This window comes from Miscanthus floridulus, chromosome 9 (genome assembly GCF_019320115.1).
Source record: "Miscanthus floridulus cultivar M001 chromosome 9, ASM1932011v1, whole genome shotgun sequence".
Lineage (NCBI taxonomy): Eukaryota > Viridiplantae > Streptophyta > Magnoliopsida > Poales > Poaceae > Miscanthus > Miscanthus floridulus.
Genome location: NC_089588.1, coordinates 33,120,838 through 33,134,999, shown reverse-complemented (window position 1 = coordinate 33,134,999; position 14,162 = coordinate 33,120,838). Strand labels below are relative to the sequence as shown.

The 14,162-nt window shown below is 41.8% G+C and overlaps 1 pseudogene; it reads left to right on the top strand.

Annotated features, from left to right (window-relative positions):
* Positions 1-9,481: 9,481 nt before the first annotated feature.
* On the top strand, positions 9,482-13,944 carry LOC136483180 (uncharacterized; annotated as a pseudogene).
* Positions 13,945-14,162: the final 218 nt, after the last annotated feature.

The window sequence follows — 14,162 nt, the reverse complement described above, 5'->3', positions numbered from 1 at the left end:
AGTTGGTTAAGAGACCAAAGAACCACAATGTAATTGGAACCAAATGGGTCCTTAGAAACAAGCAAGATCAAAATGGGATAGTAGTAAGGAACAAAGCAAGATTGGTAGCATAAGGTCACACTCAAGTAGAGGGTCTTGACTTTGGAGAAACATATGCCTCGGTTGCTAGATTGGAAGCAATTAGGATCTTGCTAGCCTATGCTTGTGCCCACAACATTAAGCTCTATCAAATGGATGTCAAGAGTGCATTTCTCAATGGCTACATCAATGAGTTGGTTTATGTTGAGCAACCTCCCAGTTTTGAAGATGATAAGAAGCCCAACCATGTTTACAAGCTAAGAAAGACATTGTATGGATTGAAGCAAGCACCTAGAGCATGGTATGAGAGATTGAGGGACTTCCTACTCTCTAAAGGGTTCATGATGGACAAGGTTGACACCACTCTTTTCACCAAGAAGATTGGCAATGACTTGTTTGTGTTGCAAATCTATGTTGATGACATCATATTTGGATCAACCAATCAAGACTTTTGTGAAGAGTTTGGACAAATAATGGCAAACGAGTTTGAGATGTCCATGATTGGAGAGTTGAGTTACTTCCTTGGTCTTCAAATCAAGTAAATGAAGAATGGTACATTTGTGAGTCAAGGCAAGTACATCAAAGACATGCTCAAGAAGTTTGGCATCGATGAGAGTAAAGCCATTAGTACACCAATGGGAACAAATGGCAATTTAGATAGTGATGCAAGTGGCAACATGGTGGATCAAAAGTTGTATCGCTCTATAATTGGAAGCCTACTCTATGTGACCGCATCAAGGCCAGGTGTCATGTTTAGTGTATGTATGTGTGCAAGATTCCAAGCCTCACCAAGATAAAGTCATTTGAAGGCTATAAAGATTATATTGACGTACTTGAAGCATACACAAAATATTGGTTATTTAGACTTTGGAATCAAGTTCAAGAAAGTGTCATTGCTATGTGACAATGAGAGTGCAATCAAGCTAACCAACAATCCAGTTCAACATGCAAGAACAAAGCACATTGATGTCCGTCAACATTTCATAAGAGATCATCAACAAAAAGGGAACATTTCAATTGAGAGTGTGGGCACCGAAGATCAACTTGCACTACTAGAAATGTGCTAATCAATGATGATTCCCTCGTGACGATTACCAAATTCATCACAGAATGCTAGCATTCTATGACGAAATTTGCTGGTTCGTCATCAGTCACAAGTGACAGAGGTTTGGCAATAAGAATAATGACGAAAAGGAAAAGATCGTCATACAATAACAAAAACTAAATCGTCATTGATTGTTTGGCTCTTGTTGCACCTCGAGGACATGGCGTCGTGGTCCCACCGTCGGGTCCCACTTCAAGGACGTGGCTATGCAGACCCACCTTTGGGTCCCAACCTCGATGACATGGTGATGCGGTCCCACCAGCTGGGCGTGCCGGTGAACACATGGCGCCTAGGCCCATGGTTGAGGTCAACCAGCTACCTGCCCCTCCCTTTATTTTTTTTTGCAAAAAAATTGCTCCTCCCTGAGTTCGAACCCGCGACCTCCCTGGTGAACAGGTAGGAGCCTTACCACTGGAACACACGTGCTTTTATGATTGTAAGATACATTTTTTTCCTTTTGTGCTGAGTAAATGTCGATGACATGGCGTGCGGTCCCACCAACGGGACACGACGGCGAACACGTGGTCCTGCTGGCCCACGGCCCAGCTCGACCAGCAGCATTCCCCTCCTTTTTATTTGCGCAAAAAAAGGAGGCTGCAGCAGGGTTCGAACCTGGAACCTCATGGTTAACAGGTAGGTGTCTTACCACCGGAACGCACAGCCATTCATGTCTACAGCATACATGTTTTCCTTTTATCTAGTCATTATGTGATACTTTGTTTTTTTTATGGATTGGTTTAATGGGCCCGTACACATGCATCATGGCTGATCGTGAGGACGTCGTACCTGGCGGCCGATCGCATATACGTCCCTGGCGGCCAATCGCGAGGGCGTCCGTGGTCCTATACCTAGCGTCAAGGCATCCCCGGTGACTTATCAGCGCCGTGCTGGCGAGCAGAGCGGCGCCGGGCAGCGGCGGCGCGCTTAGGACACAACAGCAGCATCGGCGAGCAGCTACAGATCAGCGCAGGGGCAGCGGCGGCACGCGTGGGGCAGAGCAGCACCGTCGGCGAGCAGAGCTGCGCGTGGCGCGTGAGCAGAGGATCGCCAAGTACAAGGTTTGATTTGTATTCAATTTTTTTCTAAATATAAGCATGTCTTTGATATGTTTTAAATTTTGTTGAATTTATTACTGGAATTTAAGGATTGAGTACAAGGTTTATTGTACTGTCAAAACAGATGGATAGAAGCTGGATTTTTGGGGCACCATTCACACCTGCATATGTGAAAGGAGTTGAAGAGTTCATGCAATTTGTTAGTGAAAGATACCCCAAAGACAGCCAGATACTTTTCCTGTGCAGCAGATGTCTAAATCAAAAAATGCAGTCTCAGCATGATGCAAGTGACCATATACATATTTATGGAATGTCAGCTACGTACACCAGGTGGATTCATCATGGGGAGTCGGCGGATACTGAAGTGGTTGAGAATTTGGAGCAGCAGGTCGAAGGAAGGGATCATGACTTTGGGATACATGTGGATGTGGCCGATGATGACTATGATGAGGATCAAGGAGTACCAGAGATGATAGGAGAGCTGTATGCTGCGGCAGAGGCAGAGGGACAACAACCAATGTTTGCAAGAGTCCTTGAGGATGCGAAGAAGTCACTTAGCCCGGGATCTAGGCACTCAAAATTCTCTTTTCTGGTGAGGATGTTGTATATCAAGTCTCGTTATCGAATTGGGAATACAGCATTTTCCGCGATGATCAAGTTGTTGTTAGAAGGATACCCTCAGAGTGAGTTGCCAAAATCATATGATGAGGCCAAGAAATATCTTAGAGAATTGGGTCTTGGCTGTGAAAACATCCATGTGTGCCCGAACAATTGTGTGTTGTTTCAGAAGAGGTATGCTAAAGATAATGTGTGTCCAGTATGCAAGGCATCTAGATGGCAAGATGAAACTAGGACCAAGAGGGTTCCACACAAGGTATTGAGGCATTTTCCACTTTTGCCAAGGTTGAAAAGAATTTTTGCTTCAAAGCGAACTTCTGAGGAAACACAATGGCACCAGAAAAAGAGGACGCCAGTCAACAATGTAATGAGCCATCCAGCTGATGGGGAAGCATGGAAGGATTTTGACAGGAGAGAAAAAACCTTTGCATCCGACCCGAGGAACCTGAGGCTTGCCTTAGCTACCGATGGATTCAATCCAGTTGGCAACATGAGTACCCAATATAGTATGTGGCTAGTGCTTCTAACACGCCTGAATCTCCCACCATGGGAATGCGTGAATCTAGCAAACTGCTTTATGGCATTACTCATCCCAGGTCCAAAGTCTCTAGGAAAGGATTTTGATGTGTTCCTTGAGCCCCTAATTGAAGACCTGATCGATCTATGGAAGGGTGTCCGCACCTTCGATGCATGTACTGGTAAGAAGTTTGACCTTTGCGCTGCCGTGCTGTGGTGTATACATGATTATCCAGCGCTGAGCACGTTATCAAGGCGAACAACAAAAGGGTATTATGCATGTATTCATTGCGACAAGGATCCATTGTCTTGGGCAATAAGGAATAAGATATGTTACATTGGACACCGTCGTTACCTTTTTCAAGGACATGCATGGCGGAGAAGTTTGGCTTTCGATGGTAAGCGTGAAAACAAAGATGAGCCAGGCAAGTTCACTTTGGAGGAGGTCCTAGAGGAGCTAGAGAAGGTGAAAGATGTCAGGCCAGGGAAGCATCCTGACATTACTGGGAATAAAAGGAAGCGCAATGAGGGTCCAAGGATTTATAGCCGCAAAGTTGGGTTGTGGAGATTGCCATACTAGCAACATCTAAAGCTTCCACATAATCTCGATGTGATGCACATAGAGAAAAACATATGTGAAAACATTCTTGGCACATTACTCAATGTACAGGGCAACACCAAGGACACAACCAATGCTAGGCTAGATTTGTATGATATGGGCATAAGACCTGAATTTCACTTGCAGCAGCATGGCAACTCAGTCATTGCTCCACCTGCTCCGTATGTCTTGGGGAAGGATTAGAAAATCATGTTCTACAAGTTTCTCAAAGGTATCAAGTTTCCTGATGGATATGCAGCTAACCTAGCAAGATACATAACTGCAGATGGTTCGAAGATCCAGGGAAAGCTGAAAACACATTCTTGCCACATACTCCTGCAAAGAATCATACCTGCTGGCCTAAGAGGACTGGTGAGGAAGGATGTATATGAAGCAGTTGCAGAGATCGGGACCTTCTTCAGGGAACTATGTAGTAGAAATCTATAGATTGATGTTGTGAAACGGCTGAAACAAGAAATTCCATTGATCCTATGCAAGCTTGAGAAAATCTTTCCACCTGCCTTCTTTGATGTCATGGTGCACTTGGCCGTCCATCTTCCTGATGAGGCACTGCTTAGAGGACCTGTTCAGTACGGATGGATGTACCCAATAGAAAGGCGGCTAGGCACTTTGAAGAATTTTGTAAGCAATAGGGGTAGGCCGAAAGGATCAATTGCTAACGCATATATGGCAAGTGACACCTTGACTTTTTGTTCTAGGTATATGGAGGATATTGACACTAGATTTAACCGTGATGATGGTAGTGCTGGAGAGGTGCCATTGCCTGATGACATCTCTGTTTTTAAGCATGGTGTTACTCTTGTTGGATCTGATAGGAGGCAGTACATTGATGATGTTGTCCTGAATAAGTTAGTCTGGTATGTGCTAAATAATTGTGCTGAAGTTGAGGAATATGTGGAGTAAGTATCATTTAGATGTTTCAGTTTAAGTTTTTTTTAAATTTCAAAATATTCTTATGACTAAACTTTGCCCTACAGCTTGTACAGGGCCGATCTAGAGGAGCAAGGTGCACGTGATGTTGATAGAATGGTTGAAAAAGGATTTGCAAAGTGGTTTAAGTGCCATGTAAGTCACTACACATTGTGTTTGTAGGTTCAGTACATGAATTAGTATCCATATGTCTTTGCTGAACTGATTACTTTTGTTGCAACAGATTGTGAACAAACGCAAGGAGAATCTAGAATCGGTTAGCGATGGACTGTGGGCACTATCATGTGGCCCAGATCTACGAGTTAAGACTTGTGCAGCTTGCAAGGTCAATGGAGTGTGGTATAGCACTGTGGATCATGAGAAGTTCCTTCTGACACAAAATAGTGGTGTACTGACTGAAGGTTCACATAATGGGAAAGACGTAGATTTTTATGGAGTCCTTAAAGAGGTAATTGAGTTGGAATATAACTCGAATCTGCAAGTTCGTCGGACGGTGGTTCTATTTCGATGTGATTGGTTCAATCTAGAAGGCAAGACGAGAGGCCTTCGAGATGATGGACATTTCAAATCCATCAATGTGCAGTCATTATGGTACAAGACTGATCCTTTCATCTTAGCGACTCAATCGAAAAAGATATTTTACCTGCAAGACACATCTTTAGGTAAAGATTAGCGAGTTGTGCAGAAATTTGAACATAGGAATATTTATGATGTGTCTGAAAAAGATAAGGACAGTCATGATGTGCATCAGGATGAGTATGGTTCTGATACTGAACATGTAGTGCAAGCAGGTGCTGAAAATGAGGTCATGCAGAATATTCAAGGTGGAGAAGCCACTATAACTGAAGGAAATTTAGAACACCTTATAAAAAGCAAGAAGCAACCTATTATTCATGAAGATAGTGAGGATGAGGAGGAAGATGAGACAATAGAGCAATATTGTAGTGATGGTGGCAATGAGAACAATGGTTACATGTCCCTAGACAATGAAGATGATGATCTCTAGTATGGACCTTGACGTACTGTTTTTATTTCTAGTATGGACCAGTGACATGTCCCACTATTGTTTTGGTTTTACCAACATTTTTGTATTTATTTTGTTGGCAATAGAATGCTTTTTCAACCATTCAGGATCTGTTATTGCAACATGATTATCCTAAATTCTAGTATGGACCTATTCTTTTTTTGCCTTCTCTATTTTCATTTACATATGCACTGACTATTCAGAACATGCTTCAAGGATGGTACAGAGCTTAGTCTATTCCTTGCAACCAAACATGTGCTGTGTTACAGCTTAGTCGAGCACATCTGTTGTCCCCTAGCCAACCCATCATAAAAGCCACAGAGATTGACATTGTAACACATTCAAATTCAGATTCAAACTCAAACACACATTCAGATTTGGGCTCACATTCAGATTCATGATCAAACTCAGATACATTCACATTTGGACTGGGAACTCAATTCCATTGATCAGTTACAATCTACATAATTTACAACAGTGGGAACTCTATTTACATATTTCACAGCTATAATTTACAATTTAGATTTGGCTTCATGCTTCGGGTTGGGCACCTCTATTCAGATTGGGCTTCTGTACTGGGGATACTAGCAAAATTCAGAGGTAATGACCAATCCCATAAGCTGAGAGTGTGCCAAGGTGAGGACTCCTCCATTGCATTCTTTGCATTCAGTTCTTACACGGTCTTTGAATGTTGTTTCACCAATAAGTCAATCAGTAAGCTTTAGGTCACCAGCGCCATCGTTCGCCTCTCCACAGAATTCCTGAAATGGGCAACAATAGAACACTATCAGCTATCGAATATGACAAAGCTATGTAAGATAAAACTTTAGCCTACAAGTTTGCTCAATAAGCACACCACAACATTTGAATGAACCGATCCTATCTGGGTACCTTAAATGACATCCATCCAACCACAAATTCCAACAAGGTTGCTGGTCCAACTCTAAATGAACTAATTGGAACTGATAGCAAATTAACTAATTTTTCATGGTTGCTGGTCCAACTCTGAATCACATCTAAGAATCCTATCTGGGTACCTTAAATCACATCCATCCAACCACAAAATCCAACAAGGTTATATACCTAGAGGATTATATACCACACAATCCACATAATCCAACAAGGTTATATACCACAAAATCCACATAATCACATCCATCCAATTCACGGTGATGGCGCCGGCGCCGGCACCCCCGTCGTCCTTGCCGGTCTCCTCGGTCTCCAACTCCCCGTCCTCGGGCACGCCATCGACCACCTCGGCGTCGATCCGGGCACGGGCACGGGCGCCGAGCTCCTCCCGAACGGCGCGCGCTGCGGCGGCCTCGGGGGACTCGCGGGGCTGCATCTTGTCGGACAGCGGCCGCGGGGCGTGCTGCTGAACCGTGACGTCGGGAGCTCGTGGCGGATTGAGGGGATTGGACGGAGGTTGTGGCTAGGGAGCACGAGACGGAATGAGGGGATTGAGGAAAGAACACGGGGATGGAGGGGGTATGGAAAAGAATGTTAACTGAATTTGGTTTAAGTAAAAGTGTGCTCGAGTACAACCGAACATACTTGAGTAGCGCAACGGTAAGGCTCTTTGAGATTCACCCCGAGCTCCCAGGTTCGAACCCTGTTGGAGCCAATTTTTTATTTGCCAACATTTTTTTGTTTTATTTGCCAACATTTTTTGTTTTATTTTTTCTCTATGGTCCATTTTTTTGTAGATGTTTAATTAGTCTACTATTGCTTCTACTAAAAACAAAGTTTGAAATTATTTTGAGAAAAATGGGCATGCACTAATATTGCTTCTCACATATATCATTGGCACCAGTGAGCCATGTTCATGCTTGTACAAGATGTATACTACCACCTTGTCGAAATCATTTGAAATTTTTATGGGATGTTTATGGAGCCAAACTATGATGTTGTGTGCATCTATGCAATTTTCTGACCAAGTTTGCCTATTTCTGTCATTATTTGTTGGATTAGTGAAGCATAATTGTTAAAATACCTTAAACTAGCTAAAAAATTCTACAAACTTGCATGGACACCTCAATTTGGTGTACAATAATGAAAAAAAAGTTTCAACTAATTCTGGGGAAGTGGTCATGAACATCCTCACAAGGGGATACATGTCTCACATATGGCCTTGTCGCTAAGTGAGAGTTGTTCATGCTTGTACAAGATGTATACTACCACCTTGTCGAAATCATTTGAAAATTTTATGGGATGTTTATGGAGCCAAACTATGATGTTGTGTGCATCTATGCAATTTTCTGACCAAGTTTGCCTATTTCTGTCATTATTTGTTGAATTAGTGAAGCATAATTGTTAAAATACCTTAAACTAGCTAAAAAATTCTACAATCTTGCATGGACACCTCAATTTGGTGTACAATAATGAAAAAAAAGTTTCAACTAATTCTGAGAAAGTGGTCATGAACATCCTCACAAGGGGATACATGTCTCACATATGGCCTTGTCGCTAAGTGAGAGTTGTTCATGCTTGTACAAGATGTATACTAGCACCTTGTCGAAATCATTTGAAATTTTTATGGGATGTTTATGGAGCCAAACTATGATGTTTTGTGCATCTGTGCAATTTTCTGACCAAGTTTTCCTATTATTGTAATTTTTTGTTGGATTAGTGAAGCATAATTGTTAAAATATGCTAAGATAGCTAAAAAATTCAAAAAACTTGCATAGACACCCCACTTTGGTGTATGATGTTGGCAAAAAAGTTTCAACTAATTTTGAGAAAGTGGTCATGCACATCCTCGCAAAGGCATACATGTCTAACATATAACCTAATAACTAAGTGAGAGTTGTTCATGCTTGTACATGATGTATAGTACCACTTTGCCAAAACACATTTGAAACTTTTATGTCATGATCATTAAGCAATAATATAATAATTGAAACTCTAGCAATAAAATGTACATAGAAAAATAAAATAATAATAAACACAAAAAAGTTGGAAAAACCAAAATAAAATTGCCTACCCTCGGACGCGCCAAAAGTGATTTCCCCGCGTCATACCGAAAAAAGCCGCCAAAAAGCCGCCATTTCCCCACTCCCTCATCACCCCTCGGCCATTCGTCCTCTTTTCCCCCTCATCCCCCACCCCTCCCCCACCCACCCATTTCTCCAATCCCTAGCCGCACCACTGGAACACAGCCGTCGCCGCCGAGCTGCCTCGTCGCCCACGAGCTGCGTCGTCACCGACATCCCCCTCTCCCTCGTCACCTCACCCCTCGACCACTCATCCTCTCTTCCTCCCTATTTCTCCAAACCCTAGCTGGACCGCCGGAACACAACCGCCGCCGCCGAGCAGCTCGGTCCCCCACGAGTTCCGTCGTCCCCGACATCCCCCTCTCTCTCATCGCCCCATGGACCTATCTCACCCCTTCCACCTCTTTCTTGGCCCAACCTAACCCTAACCACCGCCGAATTGTGTGTCATCGCCGCACTGGATCTGCTTCCCCGTCGACTTGGGTTCACCGCACCGGGTCTTGTTCCCCTTTGACGACCACCGCCGACGAGCACCTGGTGGCAATGGTGGCAACAAGGGGTCAAGGTAGGAAGAGACCTGCAGAACAAGAACAAGGTAAGCGAGTCCTCTATGCAATTACTAGTCTGCGTTCTTCAGCTTTTTATGAATGATTGTTCGATGTCTATTACTGCTTTATTATTGTAGATTGTTTGTTGAATGATGTGCTGCCTGCTAGGCTATATCGCAAGTAATTAAAGATGTGCTTACTGTCAAAATACCAATGTCAGCTACATGTTATTGGAAGTAATCCCATGTTAGATTCTAGACTTCATTGACATGCTTATAAAATTAGCCGACATGCTTGTGTAGTTGTGTGTTTGTGCTGCTAGAAGTTGAGCTCAGGGTAGGACATATTGTACTATTCCATAAGAAATTTACACCAACCAGTTCAATGGAGACAAAAGCTAGGCTTACATAGCTCTAATTTGTGATGGACTATCTTCCTTCTCACCTGCATATCTTTATCCTTGCATAGCTCTAATTTATTAGAGAATGCAATAGTTTTAACCAGTTACAGAACAGTTAACTACTAATGCTGCCAACTAGTATGAAGTCCATAAAGAAACGTTTTCTCCAAGTATTTCACTGAATAATAGGATCTAAGCTTTTGCTATTGATATTTGCTCATGAATCATTTGTCTATTAGCAAGTTCAGTTGATAAATCAACACATTTGATTATCCTTCTTTATTTATGGACTGTTCTTTGCATTATACTACAACAATTGTGGGAACTCATTTAGTCATATGCAGCTGCATAGGGTGGCCTTAGCACTAGACTTATTAAGCTTATTTCATATTTATCTTGGCATTTATGTTTTAGGAAATCAAATTCTTAGCTATCACTAAAAATATATAATTGCATACTGGTTGCCCAACTATACTTGTGTAGGCATACTTGTTGCAGAGTTCCTGATAGGTATACTTGTGCAGGCATACCTGAACAGAATGATAGAATCAGTAGTTAGAGAGGCAATGTGCAGGCATAGTTGTTTAATATTTGAGAGAAAATAAAAGATATTATGATCTATGCCCGCTGAATCATTTAGTAGATTAGAACAAACTTATTTCTTGCTGGTTAGTGTACTATCTTAGAAATATTAGCCATGAATTTGAATTAAGCACATCAACACATTGAGCCAATTTGTGTACATACTGAATGTTTCAGTTCACTTTGGTAGCTCTGAATTTTTTCTAGCCATATGCCTATACTGAATGTTTCATATTTTAGTTCCTAATCATTATCATTTATCAGCTCTTAGCTGTTACCTTTTACTTGTTGCCTATAACCTATCACCTCTTATCCCTTAGCTCTTCCGCAAGCACTACTAGCTCCTACCTCTTCTCTATCTAGCATCTATTATTACTACTCCTTTTTATTCTCTAATAGACACAATCTGCTTGTTCTTTTAAGAACCTCAAAAAACTGAATATGAGAGAAGGCGAGATGAACAAGTGGTGGCGAATGAGAAGGTGTTTGAAGCGCTCAGAATCCTAACAATATCTAGTGAACTTAGTAATTCTTTACCTCAATCTGCTACAAAGAAGGGGAAAACCTCAGCAAACAAGAAAACAAGTAGTGAAGATTTGGATACATCGGAGTATCTCCTTGAAAATGATGATCAAGGAGATAGTGATGATGATGAAACTGAATCTGATGCGCAGCCACAACCCACTAAGGTGCTTCTTCTATCTTCAAATTACTAGATGGGGAATATTTGCATCGCATTTGAATGTTTTTAATCTGTTCTTTAATGTATGCCCTTGCTTTTTAGATACATATTCTTTCTTTCATACCTGTTCTTTAATATATGCTCTTGATTATTAATGCACATGACTTACTTTATTTTTTTCCACAGTCTCCTTCAGGGCCTAGACGGAAAGTCCTCGCTTCAAAGAAGAAGAAGACAGGTCCCAACATGGCGCTGGGAGTTAGGGTTAGTAAGAGAGTGAGGGCACCGGAAGGTTCACAGGTGCAACCCCCTAGGGCCCTATTAAGATCATCAAAAAGGCTTCAACTTTCAGCGAGAGATGGGCAGATTGAAGATGATCATACAGATGGTCATGATGAAATACCACAAAGGTCTTCTACAGGTGCACAGGAAGACAGTGGAGCTGGTGGTCAGGACATTACAGCTGCAGAGGAAGACGGTGGAGCTGGTTTTCAAGACATGACACTTGCTGAAGACAATGTAGCTGGAGAGGAAGGCACTGAAGGCAAGTTATTTTTTCTTTGTCATTGAAATAGGTCATCTTTTTTGCTGATTTCATTGAAACTAAAGCATTTAAATGCAAATTATATGTTGTAGCTCCTGCACAGAGAGCCCCAAGGAGACCCAGGCCACCCACCAAGGGAACACAGCTAGATATGATGACAAAAGCTATGGGAAGGAGAATGCCCATAGCTGTTGCTGAAGGAAAAAGAAGGCCTCATGAACCTGTTCAAGCAGCCAGGTTTGCATCTAAGGCTGGTGTCATCATTCGGGATAAGGTTCATGTCCTACCTCATTGGAAATTATACAAGAACGATGATGAACATTACAAAAGTTTTGTGGGAAAGCTCTCTGTAAGTGCATTACTGTTTTTATGGTAAACTTGTATATCTGCTTAACCTGAATTGACTAACTAAATATGGAATTATCAAATGACTAGGGGCGCTTGGCCATTAACACTAACGACAAGCCAATAGAGGATGCTTGCACCGATATGCTGCGCTCTAGGGTGCGACAAAGGCGTTATCGGCTCAAGAAGAAATATTTCAATGGTGTAAGTGCAAATGAGATTAGGACAACTTCTCCAGTTGAATGCATGACTGATGAATAGTGGAGGGAACTAGTTGCAAAGTGGTCTGATCCAAAGAACATGGTATGGGTATATTCTTTCTTAGTCAGTTTCCAATGGATCTTATCATTTTTAACCTATGATCTCATCTCACATGTCATTCTCCTTTAGGAAACAAGTGAAAAGAACAAGACTAATCGCGGTGAAGTCAAGTATCATTAGACTACCGGCTCTCGCAGCTATGTGGCACACTTGCATGCATATGTAAGTAACTGATTCTCGACATAGCACTGACTTTGTATCATAAGACTACAAAACTTTGCTGTAATTGAATCTCTATGAAACAAAAGCATGGGAGGAACAATGCAGAGCCCAGCACAGCGCAAGATGAAGAACTTGATGTGGTGGAGGCCTTCGAGACATGCCATACCAGCTCCAAACATGGTCTAAGTGAACCAGCAAGAGAAGCATTGGTAAGTCCCGACATCTGTTTCGGTACGCCATTTTGTCCATTAATTGGATAGCATGTCCATTATTAAAATGCATCCTATTTGGCGTATGTGTTCTACACTTTTGCTATGCTGTCCTGAAAGTCTGACATGGATACATTAAAATGATTTGTGATTGATTCAGGATTCTTTTTCTCTCAATTATATAGACTGCTATGAAATTTATCTGCCTTCTCTTATTTACTGTGGTTGAGAAGATCAATAATAAATGGAAATCTATTATTTGGGAGGTTGATATGTGAACCATTAAGTCCCCTGTAATTTTGCTCAAGTGCTGATGTTCACTGAATGAGAGAAAAATACTAAGAACATGAAATTTCTGTCTCTTTGCCCCAACCATTGCTCATTAAAGTATAAATTGTTCCTTCTATACATTGCTATATCTAATTAAGATGTTCCTTCATTATATGTATCTATCTTTCTACTCTGCCATCTTGGTTCAGTCTTTCTACAATATGCAAGTATCACTGTGCATATTATGTTGTCATCCGTTTAATGCTGACCTAAAACATGAACTGAATATGCAATTATCATTGTTTAATGCTGACCTGAAACATGAACTGAATATGCAATTATCACTGTGCATATCTATCTTTCTACTCTGCCTGCCTGCTCACCTCAAATGCTGACCCCAAACATGAACTGAACATTTTAATTTACCTTACTTGACTGCAAATAAGATTCCATTTTGCTGATAACAAGCTGATAACAATCTGCAAATAAAATACATCTTGTGTGATATTTGCACCTCACTTTAATTCAATAAGTATGAACTAATGATGGCTCATTGTTGTTTCAGTCCAACATGGAAGCTTTGAGGGCAGCACCTGTTGCTGAAGGAGAGACAGTAGTATCCAGTGTGCAGGTTGTGTCACAGACGCTCTCCAAGAATAGCTCAAACAGTTTCGTGAAGAATGTTGGCATCAAACTAGTGGCATCCTCCAACTCAGCAGCATCAAAAGAAGAGCTTCGGGAACAACTAGCAGCTGAAGCTAAGGCTGCTGTACAAGATGAAATCGATGAGCTCAAGAAGAGAACTGAAGAAGCTGAGGAAAAGATGGAGAGGACACAAAGGGAGATGGAGGATATGAAGAAGCTGGCAGAGGCAAACCAAAAGGCAATGGAGGAGAACAATGCGCTGCTCAAGCGTATCTTGTCCCTGAATTCTTCGACATGAACTACCAAGGGCTCTGTGTTGCTGCTGCTGGTGCTTGGCAAGGGGTTTGTGTTGTTGGCTGATTTTGTTTAGTCTAAAACCTATGTTGCTGGTGCTTGGCAACTTTATATTATTAGTTGTGATAATGTGAACTGAGATCAATCTAGAACCTGGAATGTGATGTCAAGTTAGTTATATATGAACTGAGTTTATTAGTGTTGAGTCAGTTGTATGGTGAC